This window comes from Vidua macroura, chromosome W (genome assembly GCF_024509145.1).
Source record: "Vidua macroura isolate BioBank_ID:100142 chromosome W, ASM2450914v1, whole genome shotgun sequence".
Taxonomy (NCBI): domain Eukaryota; kingdom Metazoa; phylum Chordata; class Aves; order Passeriformes; family Viduidae; genus Vidua; species Vidua macroura.
This window is the reverse complement of record NC_071610.1, coordinates 5,262,635-5,286,931: the sequence shown is the minus strand read 5'-3', so window position 1 is coordinate 5,286,931 and position 24,297 is coordinate 5,262,635.

Sequence of the window (24,297 nt, the reverse complement as noted above, 5' to 3'; positions counted from 1 at the left end):
CTGATTTCCACTGCCGTCACTGCGGGAGACACGGTTGCTGACACCACCACCACTGAGCCGTCAGCGCCAGAGTCCGCCCGGCGGGAAAAGCATCTTGGACCACGGCGAGCCCGAGGGGGCTTCCGCTCCCTCCGCTCAGCCCCGGCAAGCACTATCGCCGCTGAGAAACTCTTCTGGCTCCTGCCGGGTTCCGGGTTTCCAGCGGAGCGAAGACACAGATTCTGCACACCCCAGGAGACGACTTCAGAGCGGGAACCGCTGTTGTTTTTTGTTTTCTAAGAGTCGACGGTTCGGTAAGATTCAATACTAACGCGCGAGGGCCCCGGTTAGTGGATCTGGGTGGAGGTACCCCCGTTCCCGCGGAGGGAAAGGGCATGTGAGTGCGCTGCGTGCGGGGTGCCGCCGTCGGGTTTTAGACTTTTTTAGGTTTTTTTTCTTTGTTTTTTCAGCAGCAGGCGGGTGCGGCTTGCTGGTGGGCAACATGGGTGGGAAATTGTCCACGCAGCAGAAAGAGATTTATTACCAAGTAAAAGTAACCCTGACAGAGTCAGGAGAAAGTTTTTCTAAAAGTTTTGTGAAAAAGTTTATAAAGTGGTTGATTTTAAAGTTTCCAAACATCTCAGCTCAGGATGTGAGGCAGAAAGTTTTTTGGAAGGGGATTGGCACAGTTTTAACAGAAGGCACCAAGAAGGGGGATCCTTCAGTGAAAAAGGGTTTCATGAGGATCTTTTTGTTAGTGTATGACATTGTTAAAGAGGGTGCAGACAGTCGGGAAACGCGGGAAACTGAAAAGAGTCCATCTGCTTTGTTTCCCCCGTCTCCCCGACCCCCACGGTCTGAAAATGCTAATCGCTCTGTTGAAACTTCTGTTCCTAACGCTTCTTCTGATTCTTTTCAGAGTTGTGGCTGTTCCCAAAAATGCTGTACTCCTTCTAACCCCTTCCCTCAACCCCCATGGGACGAACCGCCACAAGAAGCGCGGCGGGAACTCCTTCTTCCCAGGTACCCCCCCCCCCCACCAGTCCCTGACCCTCCTTCCCTTTGTCCTGACCCCTCCTCCTCCTCTCTTGTGGTAGATGAAACCCCTCCCAAGTGCTATTGCAGGCCTCCGCCCACAGCACCGCCCCTCCAGGTGGTTCCTTCAGCTCCACCCCTCGAGGTTCCATCACCCGATCCCGCCCCGCTCCACACAGCATCACCAACCTCAGCCACTCCCACACAAACCTCCACCCCCGAGCCTTCGGACCCTGCCCCCGCTCCTCCTGTTTCCCAAGCTCCGGCCTCTGGTTCCCATGGCGAAGGGAAAGGTGGGGAAGCCGAAGCCGGGAAACAGAAAGCAGGCAAGGATTCAAACTCCTTGTTTCTCGCACCAGTGTTGTACACTGCGAGAGGGCAAAACCCCAGGTGGGAACCACTTTCATACGAAATCATAAAGGAGCTCTGCAAAACAAAACGTGAATTTGGGCAAAAAAGCGAATTTTTTAAGAGCATGTTAAAAGCAACTTTCAATTCTAACACCTTAGTTCCCACTGATTTAAAACGCTTGTTCAGTTGCTTGCTCCCTCCATCAGAATACAGAATGTGGGAATGAACTTGGAAAAGGTCTGCAGGAGACCTTCTTCCAGGAATTTTACAGAGTCCCGACTATGCAAAAGATATAGAGGATGACGAGATCACCCTCAAACATCTTGTGGGTGAAGGGGATTGGAACCAAGACCAAAAACAAGCAGCAGGGATTCCAAAACCAGTGTTAGATCTCACAAAAGACGCAGCAGAACGGGCATTTCTTAGTATGCCCTCAAAAGAACCTATAATACCTTATATTGCTCTCAAGCAATCTGTTTCAGAGCCATTGATGGATTTTGTTGATCGAGTGAGAGACACGGTTGAGAAAAAGGTGGAAGGGCAAGAAGCACGAGACGAAATCACGTTTGAAATTGTCACCACAAATGCAAATGATGCCTGTCAGCGAGTCATCATGGCTCTTCCAGCGTCACCTCCACCAACGCTGGATCAGCTCATCGAGGAGTGCACAAGAAAAGCCACACTGATGGCAGAGGACTTGGTGGAAAGTCCTCAGGAAAAAGTGGTTGCTCCGACATCAGCAACCCAGAAACTCCAACATCAAGTTCTCCTCCTCCCAAACGCCGGTGTTATTACTGCAATGAGGAAGGCCATTTCATCAGCCAGTGCCCCTTTCGGGGGACAGAGCCTCCTCATGGGGGGAGGGAGGGGGGGGGGGGAGAATTCTCCAACCAGCAAAAAATCTAATTGGGGAGCGCAGACCTACCCTGCGTGATGATACAAATGGGGTGGGTCAGGGGGTTGTTGGAGACCCCACAGATGACGCAGTTGCGTCAAACAGGAAACGCCGCAAGGGAGGAGGAGAACCCTAATTCCTGTTTTTCCTTTATACTGGCAGAATTTTTATAGTTAGTTTACCCTGTTGTATGATTTCATTTTTCTTTCAGTCTAGCAGGATGTCAATTCCTACATTCCTGCTCCTCATTTGGCTCCAGAAAAGCAGGAGAATGAGGACTGGTTCAAGGGCATGTTTAAGGGCTGGGATCTTTCTGGGTGGGTGTTGTCCCTTCTAAAGGACATTTGTTATTTTGTAGTTGCAATCTTTTTAGTTTTGCTATCATTTGGGATTCTCAAGCGAATCATTTTTAGCATTGCTTCCTCCAAGTTTGCAGCCTCCGCACCTGTTGTAGTTGCTGCTGCCACCACGGGCGGAGAATGGTGGGAGGATGGAAAACAAAACAACACTGCAGTTTGATAGCCGCAGTTTCTCCTTCCCCAAAAGCTCCGTTCATTTTATTAAACAAAAAAGAGGGAGATGTTGCAGTGTGCAGCTACGCAAATGGAGCAAAAAGGCTTTGTGAATTTGAGATGGGAGTTTCTGTTTCCTAAACCTAAAGCTGGAGTTTCTATTCTGTATTTTTACGTGTATTCATCCTTCCCCCCTGGAGTTATTCCCGTTGGATTTTACCTATAATGTATTCACACTGGGCATTGTTCTATTGGTTTCACCTTATCTCTTATTTTCCCCTATATAACCTGTGTCTGGACCCCTGATCATTGTCACTTGTACATGCGGCGATCGGGCAAATACAACCTACTTTGGACTGCACAACAAGTGTCCAATCTCTTGAGTCTCTTTATCCCGGTCTTGATCGCGCTCTCTAAACAGCTCTGTCCGTATCAAACAAACCCACAAAGGTGTTTGTTGCCTCTCTCTCTATGGCTGCTCCCGGAAGCGCCTGGCCAGCGCCCCGGGAAAGCAGAACGGGCGAAAACAAGGAAGTCGGAGAGAGAAAAGAACAAAGCAACAACTATATAAACTGTAACTTTCTCAGATGAGTCCGGTGAACCCCCACGGATGACAGTGGATCTATGTGGCTGGACCATTGAGGATTTTATCTTGACAGTGGTAGCTATAATCCCCTTCCCCTCTTTTTTTTTCTATCCTTTATTTCCTTTCTATCGCATTTGCTGTTGGCACTCTATAATAAAGGTGCATTTGTTGTGATTAAACTGATGGTCCACTGCTGTTTGCCTTTTTGCACTTTTGGGATCAGTTAACGAACAATCACGACACCCCGCTTGTCCTAGTAGATCATGACACCACTGGGATTCTGGAGCCGGAGCTACAAAGGCTCTGAAGCGAACTACACTCCCACAGAGAAGGAAATCTTGGCTGCCTATGAAGGAGTTCAAGATGCCTCAGAAGTAATTGGCACCAAAACGCAGCTGCTTCTGGCACCCCGGCTCCCAGTGCTGGGGTGGATGTTTAAAGGAAAGGTTCCTTCCACACATCATGCCACCGACACCACGTGGAGTAAATGGATTGCCCTTATCACCCAGTGCGTCCTTATTGGAAATCTGAATTGCCCTGGGATTTTAGAAATTATAACTGGCCTGAAGGAGAGACTTTTGGATTATCTTCTGATGAAGAGGAGCAAGTGGCACGTGCCAAGGAAGCCCTACCATATAATGAGCTACCGGAGACTGAAAGACGATATGCCCTTTTCACTGATGATTCCTGCTGAATTGTAGGCACTAACTGGAAATTGAAAGCTGCAGTATGGAGCCCCACACAACGAGTTGCACAAGGTACCGAGGGACAAGGTGGAACGAGTCAGGTTGAAGAGCTTAAAGCCATCCAGCTGGCTTTGGATATTGCCGAACAAGAGAAATGGTCGAGGCTCTATCTCTACACCGACTCATGGATGGTAGCTAATGCTCTGTGGGGATGGCTGGATCGCTGAATGTCCTAGGGTGACGTTGTGGTGCTTGTATCCCAAATCATGTGTTCTGTTTATGCCTGATATTATGGTCTGTGCCTTCAGGACTGACTCTGAAAGTGAAGGATTGTTTTGTCTTGTTATCAGCCAGCTCACCTCCCCCCATGGTCTGTGTTTAGGAGAGGCTTGGCTGGCTTGGATTGCTTGCTTGCTTGCTGGCTTGCTTGCTTTTGCTTTTGCTTTTGCTTTTGCTTATTAGTTAGTTTAGCTAGGCAGTCCAATTTTTACCCTGGACTGTTTCTTTTTCCCTTCCCTTTCCCTTTCCTGAATATCATCTGAACCTGCTCTGGACCTGGACCTGGGAAACATCAAGAAACACCGAGAGTCTGCATTTTTGTGATCTGCAGCAGCCATCCCCAGCGCTGGAGACTGATAGCTGGGCAACTACTCCCAGGAAAGACCTTCTGAATTTGTCATCTCTTCAGAACGGTGAAAGAGTTTTGTCATCTGGTGTTGTTTTTTGTATTGGGGAGTGTTTTGCTTGTTGAATAAACAGGTTTTTTTCCACTTCTCTCTGAGGAAATTCTTCCCGAACCAGGTGGGGGAGGGGCCGTGGGGGGTTTGCTTTCTGGGGGCTCCTTCCGGAGGTCTTCTCCCAAATTTGCCCTAATCTAGGACACTGGAAAAAGGCCAACTGGCAGCGCAGAGGGAAATCCATCTGGGCCATCGAGATTTGGCAGGACATTGCCACCCAAGTAGAGAAGCTGACCGTGAAGATTGGGCACATACCCAAGAGTTGGGCTAATGAAGAGCATCACAACAACAAGCAGGTAGATCAAGCTGCCAAGGTGAAAGTATCACAGGTAGATCTAGACTGGCAACATAAGGGAGAATTATTCCTAGCTCGTTGGGCCCATGATGCCTCTGGTCATCAGGGGAGAGATGCAACATAGCAATGGGCCCATGACCGAGGGGTGGACCTTACTATGGACAACATCTCACAGGTCATCCACAACTATGGATATTCTCAGTTCAGTCAGAGAGAGAGAGGTTTTCTAACCAGGCGAGAGCCTGGGAAACAGTTGGGAAAGAATGTAAATAATTCTCTTATCTCTTTTGTTGTTCACATTGTTTATAGATATGTTCTGCTACTGTGCGTCATTTACTGCACACCAATGGTGTGAGATGTTTTTACTTTAAGACCAGTGAAATTAATCCGCACAATGTTCTCTATATATAGAGCAGTGCATTTGAAATAAATCAGTTTCATTTCTTGCCTTCTAACTTGGAGTCCTTCTGTTCCTGTCCTGCTCAACACCGACACACAACTGCGAGACCTGCACTGCCATCCAACAGGCCAAGTGGGAGAAGCCTCTGTGGTATGGTGGGTGATAGCTGAAGTACAGGTATGGGAACGCCTGGCAAATTGACTACATCACACTTCCCCAAACCTGCCAAGGCAAGTGCTACATGCTGATCATGGTGGAAGCAACCACAGGATAGTTGGAAACCTACCCTGTGCCTCATGCTACTGCCTGGAACAGCATCTTGGGCCTTGAAAAGCAAGTCCTGTGGAAACATGGCACCCTGGAGAGAATTGAGTCAGACAATGGGACCCATTTCAAGAACAGCCTTATAAACACTTGGGCCAGAAAACATGGTATTGAATGGATATATCATATCCCCTATCATGCAGCAGCTGCCGGGAAAGTTGAAAGATGCAATGGACTACTTAAGACTAACCTGAAGGCACTTAGTGGGGGAACCTTCAGGAATTGGGAATTGAACTTAGCAAAAGCTACCTGGATGGTCAACACCCGAGGGTCCATCAATCAAGCTGGCCCTGCCCAGTCTGAACCTTTGCACACAGTGGATGGAGATAAAGTCCCTGTGGTACACATGAAAGGTATTTTAGGAAAGACTGTTTGGATTAATCTCACCTCAGGCAAAGACAAACCTATCTGTGGGATTGTTTTTGCTCAAGGACCTGGTTACACTTGGTGGGTAATGCAGAAGGATGGGGAAACCCATTGTGTACCACAGGGAAACCTAGTCTTAAGTGAGAACTGGGTGTAAGATTTCATTGTGATGCAGATGGAAATAGAATAAGAGGTGGATAATGTCCTAGACTACAAGGCAAAATGAATTCTATTTGCCATCTGTTAGAGGTGTGGCAGTTATCTTCTGTTAATCGTGCAGTTTTCTTTATCTCTTCCACAAACCAGTCCTCCCTCTGGGGAGACATCTGCTGTTAATGGGCTGCATGACATCCTGTCACTGCATGACTGATAAAAGTTACAGCATCCCATTGTGAGGTGCTCCACCCAGAAGGAGGAACCCAGCATTCCTAAATGGATATAATCTGAGTTTTTGGGACACCAGACACAGCCTTTCCACAGGATTCCTAGACAAACAGCTGAGTTTTTTCCACTGGATCTTCAGAGGAAGACTACACCTTTCTACAGGATCAGTGCTCCAACAGAAACACGTGCCACTCCTGGAGGACTGCAGCCATTCCAATTTGGACTGCTACCAACACCCTGACCCAAAAGGGTGTTAGGTTGTATTCTGACTCTGTCAGTGGTTTTCCTTTTGTATTATTGCATGCATTTTGTTGGGTTTTTTTTCCCTTTTCCTAATAAATTGTATTTCTGACTTGGAGTGTCTCACTGGTTTACTTTCAAACCAGAACATCATCACATAAACAAACATGTATTTTACATCTCCGGCTTGGAGAGCTTGATGTAATTTTCTTTTCCAGTAAGTCATTCTGATTTAATCTTCTTGCAATCTTGATTTAATCCTCAAAGTTCTGTTTGCTCCTGCCAAGGCATCCTGTTTATCAAATCTCTTATGCTAGCCAGGTCCAAAGTCCACCATCTGTCTTGTGTCCCAATATCTTCCCCTTCTCTTTTCAACCAAAACCACTCTTTTCATTAATCTCTGCCCACATTGAAGCAAGCGAGGTATGATTAATACAATTTTTATAAAAATTATCACATACATACCTATCCTAAAAAGAATCTTTTTGTTAAAAATCTTAGCCATTAAAGGCTCAGGCTTGATCTTTATAGACTAAAAACATTCCTGATGGCAGCCGCAGGGGGGACATTCCTGGATTTAGACTGCCAGAAGTGTAATTGTATGTCATGGTTTGACACTGGCGCAATGCCAGTGCCCCCATGAAAATACACCTTCCCAATAGAAATGCTGTGAGATGTGATCAGGAACAGAGCAGAGCAGGCCCAAGCTTAATAACAAAGGAAAAAAAAACTTTATTAAACTACTACTACTGTAAAAGACACACACACTAAATCCAGGATGAAGACCCTCCAAAACACTCCTCCTCCCACACCCAATTTCCAAAACAACCACCGTGAGACATCACCCGGGATTCCTGATCAAGTTTCCACCCTTCAGATAAGCAATAGTCAGTCCATCAAGGGAGAGAGGAGTCTTTCTTGCACCATAGACCCCCCCCCCCCCCCAGGAAACACAATTGTCACCTCCTGTGTTTCCATGTCACACATGGCAACCACCCTGAGAAAATCTGCCAGTGTGACACACTCCTTTCCATGTCACAGTGCTCTCACCACCATGTATGGACAGACTGCTCATAGGGCTCCTTTAAGGATGCTTTGCTATGGACTAAAAGAGACAACAGTTCAGCTTCTCATCTTGGGACTACAGTCCCTCCCCATTTTCCCCCTGGGGCCAAGGGTCCAAGAACAGAGATCATCTTCTTCCTGAAGACAGAGGGCATCACCACACTCTCCTCAGCTTTTCTCTGTTCACTCCATTCCTGTGCTGATAGTTGCTGAAGCAGGTCTCTGGTTCACGATTGCATCCCCCTAAAAATGCAGTCTTTGTTGCAGGAGAATTTGGTTCAGTCTATGGCTAACAAGAAAAGTCCAGCCACAAGCAACTCCATCATCTCCTCCCACCTAAAAATTTCTTCTTCTAACATTTCAGGTCCTGGACTGTCTCTCTTCTACTTGAAATTGAGGAGGAGTAATATTTTACAAAGCCTTCATTTCCCAGGAAAGGGTTAAAAGTCTCGGACTCCTCGGACGGCTGAAATCTATGCCCAGAACTCCCAACTCCCACACTGGGCATCTTCCCCCCCGCTTCTCTTTCTCCTCTGCCAGCAAATTTCCAGGTGCCGTCAGGTCTTTCCCTTTGGCAGGGGGGGGGGGGGGAACAAAGGCATCTCCGTTTCTCTCCACCCTTCCGTCCATAGGAGCTGGCCTGGTTCCAGTCGCTTCACCCCTCGCCTACTTCGACCAGGCCGCATGGCTTCCCCTCCCCCGCCCAGCCTGTGGCTGGGCAGGGGAGGTCTGCACTGCACTCTCCGACGACCAGAACCAAAGAGACAGTTCCCCAGGGAGTTCTTGCTTTTAAACCCCTGTGTTCTCAGAGGCGTGTCCATGCCTTCAGTGGTCACTCCAGGTGCCAATATCCAAACCTGACCACTGATTGGTTTGACCCAACTTCCTAAAAAAAATTCACTTCCGTGTCAAACCATGGCATTGTACCAAAAGGTTTGATTCTTATATACAGGGTGATAGGGAGAAACATATTTTTAGACTGATTTCTTCCCATGTATTAAAATTAACACAAAAATCCATTTTCATAGAACCCAGGGGCTCTAATTCTTGGGGTTCCACGGGTGTTTCAGGAGGGTAATGCATCAAATTTGATTTGCTTTCAAAATTTTTAGTGTAAATATTAGTGTAAAATTCTGGAGGAGCTATATTTCCCCCTAATTTTTTTTTTTTGTTTTTTAATAGTATGTGTGTTTCTCATTATGAACATGCAGGCAACATAATAGCATAACAATATGTAATGAAACAACAAGCTTATGCTAATAAAAATAAATCAGATAATATATACAATTAGTAGTACATGAAAAATAGAATGGTGGTTTAAAACAATGCATTATTAATTTCTTAAATATTGTACTATTACTTAGAGTGTGAAGTAATTGGCAAGCTTCATTTTTAAAGTGAGGGCTTAGAAAATTATTCTCGAATAAGATTTCCAAGTTCACTTCAAAAGGAGGTTTATCTATTATAGGTCTAAATTTGGTAAGTCAAAATTACTTGAGGATAGTTTTGGTGTAGAAAACACTTGGGTTTTTTGGTATGTTTCTCCACTAGTTAAGGCTAGGACTTGGCCAGGGTCCAGGCTTTAACTGGAAGAGTCTCTTTAATATATTTTGAAAACCTCTTAGTAATAGTAGTTAGAAAAGTTCTTTAAAATAATATATGTCTTATAAATAGCTATACAACAATATGTGAAGGTTTGTAAAGTATTTGGCTTTTGTCATTTATCTTAGTGAAATAGTAACAGAAAAAGACATTAATCAGATTACAATGGACAGCAATCATAATATGAAATTGTTACTCATTCTTTAATACTATGTATAAAAAATAAAATAGCAAAAATTGTTCTTATTTCTGTAACAAAATAGTTGTATCTCGTAATTTAAATAAGCAAATTTTGATAAAATTAATTTGGGCTTTATGCTATTCACTTGTATAACAAAGGAATTATATCTTATAATTCAAACAGGTATATTTCAACAAAAAATCAACTTCACTAAAACTTAACTTCAGTAAAACATAACAAAAATATACTTAAATTTTAACATCACTGAGACTAAACAAAATTAATCTTAACAAGAATTAACTTATTTAAACTCTATTATTACAAAAAGGCTACTGAAAATTTGTCATATGACAATTAAGCATCAATGTAAAGAGCAACTGCTATGAAAATTTTACAGTAAAAATACCTTGTTATAACTATGGAGTAAAAAGCAAGCACTTAATAAAACTGACAATGGAGTTAAGTCTCAAATAGCTACTACAAATAAAGTTCAAAGTTTGTCTTGAATGTGAGCTAAAGAATCTTGAATTTACGACCTATCTAATTACTCACAGTGAACTATGCATTTTTGCTGTTACTAATATGAAAGAAGACACCACTTCTATACAAATGATATGTGGAAAGACTCTAAAACTCAAAGACAAAGTGAGTTATAAAGTAGGCATGTATTTTTTTGGCCGGACGCATGCAGGATACCCCTGCAAAGGCATGCCCATCTACCTGCTCTCAGCGTTCTTTTTTATCCTCTAAAATGTTACATATACATTAGGTTTTGCAATACATTTATGCATATTCATTTCCTGGCTCCACCTTATCCCACTTCGTATGCTAATTCACTTATCAGTCCCTTGCACCTGCGTACTTGTCTCTGGTGGTCATCTTGGGGGTCCTTGGGGGTTGCAGGGGGATGAAGTAAGTAGTCTTCATCAAAGTTGACCTTCTCACCCCGTCTTCTTGCGCATGCTTACTGATCCTTTGGTCACAGTCCAAAGCATGAGCTTGGTTTGATCTGGTTTGGGGGTCCAGAGGAGCCTTGTTATCTTGGTAGCCTTGTAACTTTGTCCTGTTTTGATGAACATCATCCTTCCTTTATCATACATCCTTGCATTCTTTTGTATTGCTCTAACACATATATCCTGTCCCCCATGTATACCCTGTCTTCCCTTTACAGGCAGTTAGCACAGTAAAATGCAGCAAATATTAAACAATATTACATATAAATATCTATTTCTAATCAATACCCCTCTAATTCCTAACCCTATGTCTCACAAACACCTTTGAATTTTTCTAGTAATACTGGCTGGTGCCAGGTTGGGGGGGGTGCACCCCCTGCAGCAGCTTTTAAAGATTACTTGTAGGATAGATTTAAGTTTGGATTAATAAAATTATGGGATATAAACACTGAAGGCTAAAACAATAAAAATTTAGTTATATAGTACTAAATAGCTGTACTGAAAGATTCACAATAAAATTACTTTGTTAATAAGGCAAGTAACTGGTAGCAGAAACGGTTTGACTAAGGTGATATATCCCTCTGGGCTTTAGATCTGTATCAAGTGTTGCTTTTGATAGCTGGGCTGCTCCTTCCAATGCTTGAAAGTGCCTGAGGCAGTTCAGTCGTAGACCATTGTGGGGATGTCTGAGTGTCCCAATGACTCCTGAGGCACAGATATTAATGGCCAATCACTGGTGTGAGAAATGATACTCACTTCCAAAAAAATTAAAAGGTTTATTCAAACCTTATAAAAAATACAACAGAAGACTGAATAGAGAAAATATTAGGGTGCTGGGAAAAAAGGATTTTTCCCACCATGTGCTCATCCACACAATGGAGGTTTTGCCTTTTAACCCTTTAGCTCCTCCCAAAGTTCTATCCATCGACTCTTTCTTCACTGTCCAGTGGTGGAATCTACTTCTTTAAATCTTGATTTGAGGTCAGGTGCTGCCATAGTAACAAGCCGACACTCCCAAATGTCCCAACTACTCAGGTCACCCCGTGATAACTATGCAAGGGGGGTAAAACACAAATGTAAATCTATAAAACCTCTCTTAACATATATACATGATATTTGCCTTTTAATTGTAAGACTCAACCATCGCATTACTCATCTATCACGCTGGGCCATTGGCTTTTTGAGATAACAGTCACATCAGCTCCAGCATCAAGGAGCCCTGTTAGGAGTATGCTTTTGCCTTTCAGAGTCACTTTGCATTGGCATGTGGGATGCTGAGATGTAATATGTTATGTCCAAAAAATCTGCGGGACCCCTGTAGAACCAAAACCCCCCTTCCTCTTTTCAGCTATTGGGGGTGCAGATAGGGATGCTGCGGGGAAAAGTATGAGTTGAGCAATATGGCTCCCAGCCAGGACTACACAGGGCAACTGGGAGGTCCAAGCCATGATCTTTATTTCCCCGATTGAGTCAGAGTCAATAGTCCCAGGAACAATAAACAACCCTGTTATCAAAGTGGATGATTGGCCCAAAAGCAATGCATGTATACGCTGTCCTGGTGGTCTGAAAACTCCTGTGGGAAGCCAATGAACAGATGAATCAAATAACGTTACTATGATATTGTTTGATATGTCCAGTCCGGCTTTCCCTGGTGTGGTTGCACGCAGGTCAGCAACGGTGGTCCGGAGGGCGGGAGCAGGGCTGGTTGAAAGTTGACAGTTGGTCCTGATTGCTGTGTCAGCTGTGGGATTTGTGTCATTGCACAGTGCTGCTCCACACTCCAAGATGAGTTTCCTTGTAAAGACTGGCCATTCTGGTGAAACTTAGAGCAGCATAGATTAGCAAAGTGTGGGCCTTTCGGATAGCAAGGGCATATACCCAGGGCTTTGGGTTTTTGTGCTTTTTGGCAGTCTCTTTTAATGTGTCCAGATTCCCCACAGCCAAAACAAACCAGCTGCTTTCCAGGGGTTAATTTCAGGGCAGCAAATGCATCCTCTATGCCTTGTCCCACAGCTTGGTAGATGATTGCCATGGTGTATTGTAATGTCCCCAAGTGGTTGCATGCTTGTATCATTTGGAGCAAAGTGTGTTCAGGTTCAGGGGGCAAAGATTTCAAAAGGCATCTACAATCTTCATTAGCATTTTCTACAGCAAATTTGAGGAGCATAACCTCCCTTGCTTGATAATTATCTATTTGTCTCTCCAGTGTTTGTTTTAATCTGTCCACAAACTGCATATAGGGCTCTTGTGGACCTTGTTTGAAATTTATGAAGGACTGTTGCGGCGTTTTTACATCAGGAACATTAAGAAATGCCAGGCGAGCTGCCTCTGTAATACCCTCTAGGGCTTCTCTCAGTAAGGTGGCTTGGCCATTAGGATAGGTATGCACCCCCTCCTGCGCAAGGTGGTCAATAGTTAAGGCAAACAGGCCTTGGTTTGCATGCCCTGCATATGTTGTAATTAAATCCACCAGTCCTTTTTTTCCATTGCTCCATGAATATTGCATATTGTGTCAGTGTGAGCAACAGATTTGCCAAAAACTTAGCATCATGAGGAGTCATGAGGTGAGTAGTAAAAGTTGGTCTTAATAAATTACTAAAGTAAGGGGACCCCAGTCCATATTCTGCCATGGTACGGTGCAGTTCCTTAATTTCTGAGTGACCCGGGGGCTCCCATTGTGGATTTACCCTCCTCAGGCCGACTTGCACAAGGGCCAAAAATATTTCTGCCGTGGTATCAAAGTCTCTGTCCTTAAGGGCTTTCTTTTTTATCCATAACCAATTATTATGCGTATCCAAAGGGAATAAGTCCGGATCTTGTTTGGGACAGGCATCGAAAGGGTCTAGTTCCCCTTCACTGCTAGAGTCAGTGTCTGTCGCATAAGGGATAAGCGTCCAGTGGCTCTGGGATCACTGGAGATGTGGCGGTGGGACTGGAGGTGGTGACCAAGCTCTATCCCTGGCCCTCGTTGGGGAGGGCGTGTGGACAGGGGATAGGGAGCAGGACCTGGGCAGGTTTCAATCTGGCACGGTTGCCAGAGCCATCTCAGCAGTAGCCTCGCAGGCTGCCTTGCTCCCTCCCTCCTTTTTAATTGCATACATGACCACCCTCCAAGCAGGAAGCATTCATAGCTCTGGCTCGTGGCCAGGCAGAGTAGCCAGTTCATAGAGCTTTACACTGACCTTGTCCAAGAAGCGGAGAGTAAATATAAAAGAAGGGGTAGCATCAGAGAGCATGCATGACACCCATTGTAAAAGTGACTTAAGGTCGTGCTTTAGGATGGGGGAGCCATGCTTGCCCAGAAGGGAGAGAATAGTTTCATAGACGTCTCTTTTGTTGGACATGTTCTGTCCCATAGATTAGTTCCCCTGACTCACCTGTCAGTTGCAGCAGACAGGTGATTGTGAGCCTAGATGCAGTTCTCTCACCATCACCATCAGTTCCAGGGGCTCGCCGACTGCAGCCAGATAGGCTGTTCTTTCTCCTCACGCAGAGCACCAATTACCAGCAATGATGAGAGAGACAGGGACATTCTGATATGGTCGGAAGAATCCAAATTTATTGTGGAATACCTATGCTTATATACTATTTTAGGAAGGCTAGTAATGTTTTACTTCAATCATTGGGTTAATCATCACATAAACAAACGTATACATTTTACAACATCTCTTGCTTGCAGAGCTTGATGTAATTTTCTTTTCCAGTAAGTCAGTCTGATTTAATCTTCTTGTAATCTTGATTTAATCCTCAAAGTTCTGTTTGCTCTTGCCAAGACATCCTGTTTATCAAATCTCTTATGCTAACCAGGTCCAAAGTCCATCATCTGTCTTGTGTGTCCCAATAGGAGGTGTTTTTAGTCCTTCTGTGTCTGGGAGATCACTGATCTTGTGTCTCTACAGCAACTACACTGACATGTGGGGAGGCAGCTGGGCAATGGAGCAGAGAGTACTGCAGAGTTAATGGATGATGTGAACATCTTGGCCTTGATGGGCCAAAAGCCCTGGGAACATCGAACAGAAATCTGAGGGAGGAAAGAAAAGGAATGTTGTGCTTTGTTTTAAGGAAGTCATGTAAGACTGTAGGTGTAAGATTGTGGTTAAGCAATATTGCTAAGAAACATTAATAATGTGGTTATTGCTTGGCAGTGGAAAATTTTATCTAAAACTGTAAGAGTATATAAACCGAGCTTTAGAAACAATAAACGACTTCTTGCTTGCACTAAGCGGAGTCCCGTCTCTCAATCACTGACAATTGGTGCCCCGTGTAAAGAAGTGATGATCCGCCTAAGCTGAGCAGCAGTCAGTGAGCCCCCAGAACTGAAGTGCTGCTGAAAGGAAGCAGGAAGCTGGCCAGCAACGATTCCCTGTGGTAAGGAGGTGAGCTGTGGGGAACATGGGTCAGGGAATGTCTGGCCAAGAAAGACATCTTTGAACTTATGACTAAGCTGCTAGACAAGCCTGGCAAATCTTTGCCTCTGCATGACTTAAAAATCATGCTAAAATGGACAGCATCTAAGCTGCTGGGAGTTATCCCGTCCACAATCTTTACAAAGGATTTGTGGGACGACGTGGGAGTTAAGCTATGGCATAATGCAACAAAAGGAGATAAAGTGGCTGCAGATATGCTTCCCTCCTGGAGGGTAATTACCTCCTGGAGGGTAATTTTTGAGGTCCTGAAAGCCCAAGAAAGATCCCATGCTAAAGAAAAAGGGGATGTCTCTTGCTGTCCTTTGCGGCGGAGCCTCAGAGTTCTTTACAGTCTGAAGAAACTGCACCTCTCTCTGTACAGCCTTCAGTTCCCCCTTTCGTGACTAAGAGGGAGAGGGACTTCTCACGATCTGTAGGGGCATTTGCCACTGGCTATTGTCCGAGAGACAGCGAGGATGACGGAGAGGACCCCTTTGGCCCTGGACCTGTTGACTCTGAAAAAGAACCAGACCTTTACCCCCCTGACCCCCATGATAACTGGGTCTGCCTGAAACAACAAGCGTTAAGAGAAGGGGAATGGGATGTTGTAGGGAAAATTGTGGCACCTGTCATTTACCAGGCTCAGCGAAAGTGAAATCCCCAATGAGAACTGCTGTCCTTTTTGGTGATTAAAGAACTTCGATGGACAGTGACAGAGCATGGTATAGGCTCCCTGTATTTTGCGAATGTGTTATCGTCTGTATTTAATGCTTACAATATGACTTCACATGATCTTAAATCGCTTGCTCAGTTGTTGCTAACCCCTACTCAATATGCTTTATGGGAAACCGAGGGGTGGAAGGAGCTGCAAGCTCTCCTTGTAACTTATGTGGGTCATGCTAATCAGACTCTAGCGACTCTTACACTTAATCATCTCATGGGAATGGGGCCCAACACAGATCCTGCTGCCTAAGCCTGAGACTGTCTGAGGGAAGCCCTTGAGTTAGTCCTTGAAGCAGTGCACCTAGCCTTTGCACAGCAACCGCAAAATGCATTTACAGCTATTGTGCAACAGCCCCGTGAACCTTACATGCAGTTTATTGATCGCCTTAAGCAAGCACTTGAGTGTCAGGTTGACCATCCTCAAGCTTGTGAAATTTTGCTTTTAAAACTTGCTGTTGAAAATGCAAACGGAGACTGTAAGAAACTTCTTAAGTATTTGCCTAACCAGAATCTGACTTTAGTTAAAATGATTGAAGCGTGTAATTGCATTGGCACAGTGCAGCATAAATATGAGGCCATGGCTGCAGCCTTTGCAGCCTTTAAAGGCCCCTCTGGGACATTGGGAGTGAGACAGAGTAAAAATTTAACAAGGTAGAAATCCATTTGGATTTAGGTGAAATGTGCCGCTTTGAGCTTGCCAACATAAGTAAAATATGCTGTTTAGTCTGGTAACTGCAGCACTAGCAAAACTGCCCCAGCTAAGGAGAAAGAATGCAAATTTCCAAGCTAAAGAGATAAGAGATAAGAAAGACTTCAGACCTTGAAACAGACAGTGCAGAGTGACCCAGGAGTTCTCTCTGTACTTTCTGACAAAAACTGAATACAAGTGTAACTAGCTGTAAGTGTAACGTGAAATCAGAAGAATGAATATGCATGAACCTATTGTGAAATTCTATGAATATGTAAATTAGCTAGAGTAATAAAAAAGGATCGGGAGTTTTCAGGGACACGCATGTCCTTTGAAAGGGAAAAATCCCTTACATGCGCCCAGAGCTGAATAAACATACCATCCCTACAAATCTTTATAGGAATTGTAGGGTCTTGATTTTTCACTGCAGTTCAGGAGTTTGTTTTGGCTGTGGCAAACCCGGCCACCTTAAAAGAGACTGCCTTGCTCTGAAAGGAGCTAAGCCTAAAGCCTCTGCTGTAAGCCCACATTGCCATAAAGGCCGTCATTTTGCTAACCAGTGTCACTCTAAGTATGATTCTAAAGGTCACCTGATCCAGGGAAACCAGACCCAGAGTGCAGGATGGCGATGCGCATAGACACAAATACCTCAACCGCCCCCACAGATATCCAGCAGAGGGTCTCCTCAAATCTTTGTCCAGCAACTGGCTGATGTGACTGTTATCTCTCAAGCTGAATGGCCTACCACTTAGGCCCTCACAGAGGTGCCACAGGCCCTCACTGGGATTGGGTGGAGCAGCCACAGTAATCAAAGTTGCCATCTAATACAGGTGATGGGACCAGAAGGCCACATATCTTCTGTAAAGCTGATTGTTTTATCTGTACCCATGGCATTGTAGGGACGAGATGTACTTTCTCAATGGGGTTTCAAAATTCAGTCTGATTTTTGATGGGGACCACTGTGGTGTGCGACACCCTGAAATTGACCTGGAAGACTGATCGCCCTGTCTGGGTGGATCAATGGCCTGTGTCGCTGATTAAATTGCACACACTCACTGAACTTGTCCAAGAACAACTTCAAAAGGAGCATATAGTCCCCTCTACCAGCCTTTGGAATTCGCCTGTGTTTGTTATTAAAAAACAAACTGGCAAGCGGCTCTTGCTCCATGACCTCTGCAAAATTAATGTCCTTATGGAGGACATGGGGGCTCTACAACCTGGTCTCCCATCTCCTACCATGATTCCTCGATATTGGCATTTGACAGTCATTGATTTGAAGGATTGCTTTTTTACTATTCCTTTGCATCCTGATGATGCCCCTACATTTGCCTTTTCTCTCCCAAGCATTAATATGCAAGCATCCTTGCAAAGATATCATTGGGTTGTTCTGCCACAGGGAATGAAAATCAGTCCTACCATTTGCAATGGTTTGTTGCAAGGGTCCTCAGCCCCATTTGTCAGAACATGCCTGATGCGCGCCTATATCATTACATGGATGATATTCTGGTTGCAGAGGAAAAATGAGAGGTTATGGAGGAAGCCCTAGCCCTTGTCATCACTGCTGTAACCCAAGCAGGACTTTGTGTTGCTCCTGAAAAACTCCAGTGTCAACGCCCTTGGAAATACTTTGGCTGGCACATCAGGACCCAGTCGATCTCCTCTCAACCTTTACAAATTCAAACAGACATTCGCACGTTGTATGATGCCCAAAAGCTTTTGGGGACAATTAACTGAGTTCATTCTTCGTTAGGAATTTTGAATGCAGATCTGAGCCCTTTGCTCTGTTAAAAGGGGACCCAGATCTCCTGTTGTCTCGGCAGCTCACATCAGAAGCTTGCCAGGCACTGCAGCAAGTAGCTGCTGCTATTTCAAACCATTAAGCGGCCCGATGGGCCCCTGAGTTGCCCTTTCTTTAATAATCCTTAACCTAGCTAAGCAACCCCATGCTTTGATTTACCAGTGGGATCCTAACGCGTCAGACCCCTTGTTGATCATAGAGTGGATTTTTCTGTCACGCCATATGTCTAAAACTATAAGCACTCAACACAAAATGATTGCTTTACTTATTGTGGAAGATTAACCACACTTGAAGGTATGGATTTTTGTTTGATCTGTTTGCCTATTGCTGCTGTCTATTTACAGTGGCTATTGCAACAATCTGAAGTATTTCAAATGGCTCAGACTGATTTTCCTGGACAACTTTCTTCACATCCTCCAAAGCACAAGCTTGTGGCGGCCTATTTTAATCTCCTAACGCAACCCAAAAAAGTGAGATTCCCTTACAATCTTTAACTATCTTTAGAGATGGATCTGGCCACACACACAAGTTGATGATACTTTGGTGGGACACAGAATCCGACCAATGGGATTTGGATGTTGCTACTGAGTTGAAGAATGAGGACTTTACAATTAAAACTGTAAAGTAGGTATGTTTTATTCCAGCTGGGACCCATGGGGGATATTTCCACCAAAGACATGCATGCCTGGTGAGACAGATTTCAGGTTTAAATACACATTTATCCCCCAAGCCCACACCTCCCTGCCCGTCCATTCCCCACCTAGAGCCTTTGGTGGTGCCACGCCTGCTAGTGGTCATGGGTGGGTGTCTTTGATAAAGTAACATCATCTTCCTCGATGTTCACTGCTTGACCCTTTCTTCTGGGCAGGCGCAGTGGAGGTTTGGCTTTCTCTCAGGTCAATTTGTCCTGGCCAAAACCAGGAGCCTGGTTCTTTCTGGCTCCTTAAGCAAAAGGTTCTGCTTTATGAGTTTCAACAATACCTGAGTCTTGCTTTACTGAGTTTTCTTATCTTTATGGCCTTTACCTAGCAACTAAATTCTTATGTGTTCTGTTACAAGTTGTCTCTACCTAGCAAGTTACATTCCTGTTACAAACTGTGTTCTGTACTTTTGCAAACTTGCGAAATAAGCTATATATAAATTTCTGTTTTCCTCCACCTGCCTAAGTACATTATTGTCTTGGTTTGAAAAAGACAGGTGTCTTCTAAGGAAGGCAGGAGCCTCTCCTGAAATGGAAAATGTAAATCCCCTCCCTCCAAATTGTTATAATTTTGAAATTAAGGGGGGCTCTCAGGCAAAAAGATATGGGAGCAGGAATAACAGTTCTTTATTAGGGAAGAAAATAAAAATAAAAATAAAAATAAAAATAAAAATAAAAATAAAAATAAAAATAAAAATAAATAAACAATGCAGTAATACAAAACAGCACTGACAGTCAGACTATGACCTGACATCCTGTTGGTCAGGGTGTTGGTAGTAGTCCAATTGAAATGGTGGCTGCAGTCTTCCTGGAGTGGCAGATGTGGTTCTGTTGAAGCAGTGATCCTGTAAGAAGAGTGTAGTCTTCCTCTGAAGGTCCAGTGGTGGTGTAGATGGGCCTGGTCTTCCTCTGGGAATCCAGTGGAAAAGGCAGCTGCTCCTCTGGGAATCCAGTGGAAAAGGCTGTCCTGGTGTCCCAAAAACTCAGATTATATCCAGTTAGGAATGCTTGGTTCCTCCCATCACAATGGGATGATGTAATTTTATCACTCATGCAGTGACACTCAATGGCCCATTAACAGCAGATGTCTCCCCAGAGGGAGGATTGGTTTGTGGAAGAGCTAAACAAAACTGCCTAATTAACAGAAGATAACTGCCACACCTCTAACAGATGGCAAATAGAATACATACATTACCTTGCACTCTAGGACAGTTATATGCTTCTAAAATTCTGAATTTTCATATACATATGTTTCCCATATCAGCTCCTGTTTCAAGTTTCCTCAGATTGCTGAATTAGCAGCTGTTGTGTGAGCCTTTCAGCAATGGTCTGTCCCTTTTAATTTGGTCACATATTCTGCTTATGTTGTAGGAATTGTTGAGAGGGCTGAGGCTGCTGTACTGACGGATGTGTCCAACAAGGATTTGTTTCAGTGGTTACAACAACTTGCTTTTCTTTTAGATGCTAGGCAACAGCCTTTTTTTGTAATGCATGTCCATTCTCATACTACTTTGCCTGGTTTTGTTGCAGAAGGAAATCGCCAAGCGAATTTGCTTACTTTATCCGTTCAAGCGTTGCCCGACCAGTTTGCCCAAGCTAAACTTAGCCACTCCTTTTTTCATCAGAATGCTGCCACACTGGCACGCACTTTTGGCTTGACTAGCTGCCGAGCCTCTGGCATTGTTGCTGTATGTATTGATTGCCAGAGGCGCTCCTTTCCCTCCATTGCCAGAGGAATTAACCCTAGAGGACTCCAAAGCTTTCAAATATGGCAAATAGATGTCACTCATTTCACAGAATTTGGGTAACTTAAGTATATTCACTCCTCTATAGATACCTTTTCAGGTGCTCTGTTTGCATCCTGTCATACCGGAGAATCAGCAAAAGATGTTTGTCGTTACTTTGCAAGTGCCTTTGCAGTCTTGGGTATTCCCTTGCAAATCAAAACTAATAACGACCCAGCATATATTTCCCAGAGAGTTGAGGCTTTTCTTGCCCTCTGGGGGGTAACACACAGCATGGGGATTACTCATTCCTCGACAGGCCAAGCTATAATCGAATGAGCCCATGCCTTAAGCATCTTTTGCTACAACAGCAAGGGGGAATGGGGAATGCCACAGCAGTTGAGCAATTAGAGAAGGCATTGTTCCTTAATGGATCCTAACCCCCCAATCGTGGGGCACTTTGGCCATAACCCTCAGTTAGAAGTTAAACAGAAGGCCCCAGTCCTTAATAAGGACCCGGATATAGGTAAGATTATGGGACCTTATCCCCTTGTCACATGAGGAAGAGGTTATGCTTGTGTCTCTACAGAAAACAGCCTGAGGTGGATCCCAGCCAAGAATGTGAGACCTTTCAAAGAATCTCTGAATACCTCTTCTGAAGATCCTGACCACCCTGGCACTCCATCCCCGGCTTCATCTTCTCAGACCATTGAGCCCACCTCCACCAAGATCCCACAGCCACCCAAATCAACTCTTAACTGACTCGAGGGGACTCATCATCCTCTTGCCACTTCGCGATCTGGACAGTCAACTCGTCCTGGAAATAGTGGCATCCTTAATTGCAGAACAAGTCTCCATTTGTGAAAGTGATTTGCAGAAAAAACTTCACAATTTGTAAAAGTTGTGAAGTAGGTATATATTTTTATTCAGCACCAGGCACATGCAAGATCAAAGAGCATGCACACTCCTCTAGAATCTAGACTTCCCTTTGTCCCTTAACCTGTTGCATATGCATTAAGTTTCGCAATAGGTTCATGCATATTCATTTATTAGCCCTACTTCGCATTACAATTAGTTTTTATCAGTCCTTGTGCAGAGAGCTCTCTGGTTGTCCATCAGTCTTCTCGATATCTTGGCAGCCTCAGTTTTGGTTTGCTTCTTGTTTCAAGGTCCAAGGGGCCCCTCTTATCTCCCTCTAGCTTGGAAGTTCAGATTCCTTTCACCTTGTTTGGGACTGTTTTGCGAGCTACAGGCTTTTTGCAAGCACAGGCTTTTTGCGAGCACAGCAAGTTAACAGCCTAAACAAGTTAAAACAACACACTTCATCTATGCGAGCAAGCTACAGCCCAAACAATTCAAAACAGCACACTTCATCTAAATCTGAAATTGATTTCTACCCCAAGTTAATTTCTAACCCCATGTCTCATTCACCCCCTTTTCTAGAAAATGAGTAAATTCTTTTACTTAATGCAAATCTCTATGATAATATGTATCCCTCAATACTTTACCATGTACATTTGACAAGGAGGTTAACACCGCTACTTGCTGTAGTATTCTCCAATTCTAAGTAAGTACTATAAAAGATAACCCTAAACTTATCTCAACAAATATCAGTAAAACTACAATGGGGTGACACAACGTATTAAAAATCCCAGTTGCAGTTGGCGACTATCCAAAGATTACATCCCACCAGTGATGATCTGCCTTTTGTTTTATTCTTTGTAGAACTCTGCTTATCTCCTTTGTATCATGATGGACAGTAATTAGAATTTTCTCTCCACTTTCTTGTATTTTCTTCAAAAGTTCAAATAGGTCTTGGTGTTTAATTAATTGTCTTACCAATGTAAGGTCCTTTCCAATAGGAGTAGGTGATAAGCTGTGATACATTGTGTAATTGGTTTTGATCAGCTGGCGAGGTGTCACTGGTGCCAAATACGAAAAATCACACCAAATGATCTTAATGAAATTACAAATACAAAAATTAGAATGATTTCTACTAGGCAAAGCTACATCTTCGTTATGTATTTCTACAAAAGCACAAGCAGTTCTTAAGCATACACAACCTTGTTAATGTTCGGAAACACACATAATCACAGATAGATTATATGCAGGTGCTTTATTAAGGCGCACAGGAACTAGGGGTATTGGCAACTCAAATCTAGCTCTGTTGTTTTGTTCAAAGTGCACATATTTATACAATTTCAGCTGTAGCACTAATCACTGTAACAACCTTATCAATATTACTTCATTAGAGCTTAGCCCGAGCTTGTATGAACATGTACAAATCTTATCTGTAGGTATCTTAGAAACTCCAAATACTGATCCCTGTTACTATAAACATTCTAGCTTGCTAAACTATCCCGAATACCAAGCATTCTTTTAGCCTAGTGACACATGATTTTGAGAAACATTTAACCCAGTACTAACAATCTCATCCAGTATACACAATCACAGTTTTCTGATTAATGACTGAATGAATCTTGAAGTGGCAAATACCTTGTTCAGTATCAAGACACGCATCTTGAGCATCAATAGTATTACTTTCACAAATGAACCCTAGTTGTTCCTGGGTAACACAAGATTCTAAATTTACCGTTTGCCACTTCTCATTCACCATTTGGGCCCCTGCCCTATGTTCTGAGGGGTAGAGCACTGTCCTCTCATGGTTTAGTCTTAGTGCAATGATGGGGTGGATAGTATAAACAGTGGCTTTATGTATAGTAAGCACAAAGGCAGTGGCCACATTAGAAACAGGATCATAGGCAAAATTCACCATAGTCCACTAAGAGTGAAATTTTCTTTCAGAATCAATCAAATTGTCCCAAACAACTTTTCGAATTTCAACCAGAAATTCACCTTCACCTCCTTCTTGTAAGATCAAAGCTGCTGTTGCCTGCATCCATAGCTGTGCTTGTATACAACAGAAAGCTAAAGACACATTATCTTGAACCATACTAAGTGCATCTACTATTAACTTGTGTTCTTGGTCCCTGGCCTTTTCCCATTTCGGTAACATTTTTGAAACCTGACACTGGCTAGTTCCTAATGCCAATAAAGATGACTGTAGGGGCCATTTTAGTTTTGTTAAATCACTTGTTGCAGTGGCCAGCTTGTTCAAAATTATTTCTGAATCAATTAGATTTAAAGCTCTCAATCTTGTCCGTAATATCCTAGTTAAATCCCTTCTCATTCTGCCCCTGAGATGTAGTTGTCTTTATAATCACGTTGTCCACTGCTCTAAGGATGTCCTTGGGAAAGAGGAGCAGGCTGGTTGGATTTCTGATATGTTGATTTGCATTATCAATTCAACATGTTTGAGAGACCACTCTGGATTAAACAACAGTTGTTGTTGGCCCGTATTCCTTACAACCTATGGGCCTACTTAATAGACTTTAGGTTCAAGTTTAGTTTGGGTTTGGGCTGCTTGAGTACTGGCATGAGTTGTATGAGGCTTTGCCGTTGTAAGAGGTGCAGCATCTATTTTAAATTTAAATGAGAGCCTGATAGCATCATAAGCCCAAAGACAAGTCACCTCTACAGACTGTACTAATGTGAAATTATACCACCAGTCTGATTCACTCTGGCTATCAGAAACCTCCCAGTTCTCGTACGTAGGAAAAGATGAAACACTAATTTGATTTGGTTTCTTATCAGTGGTCCCACTGAT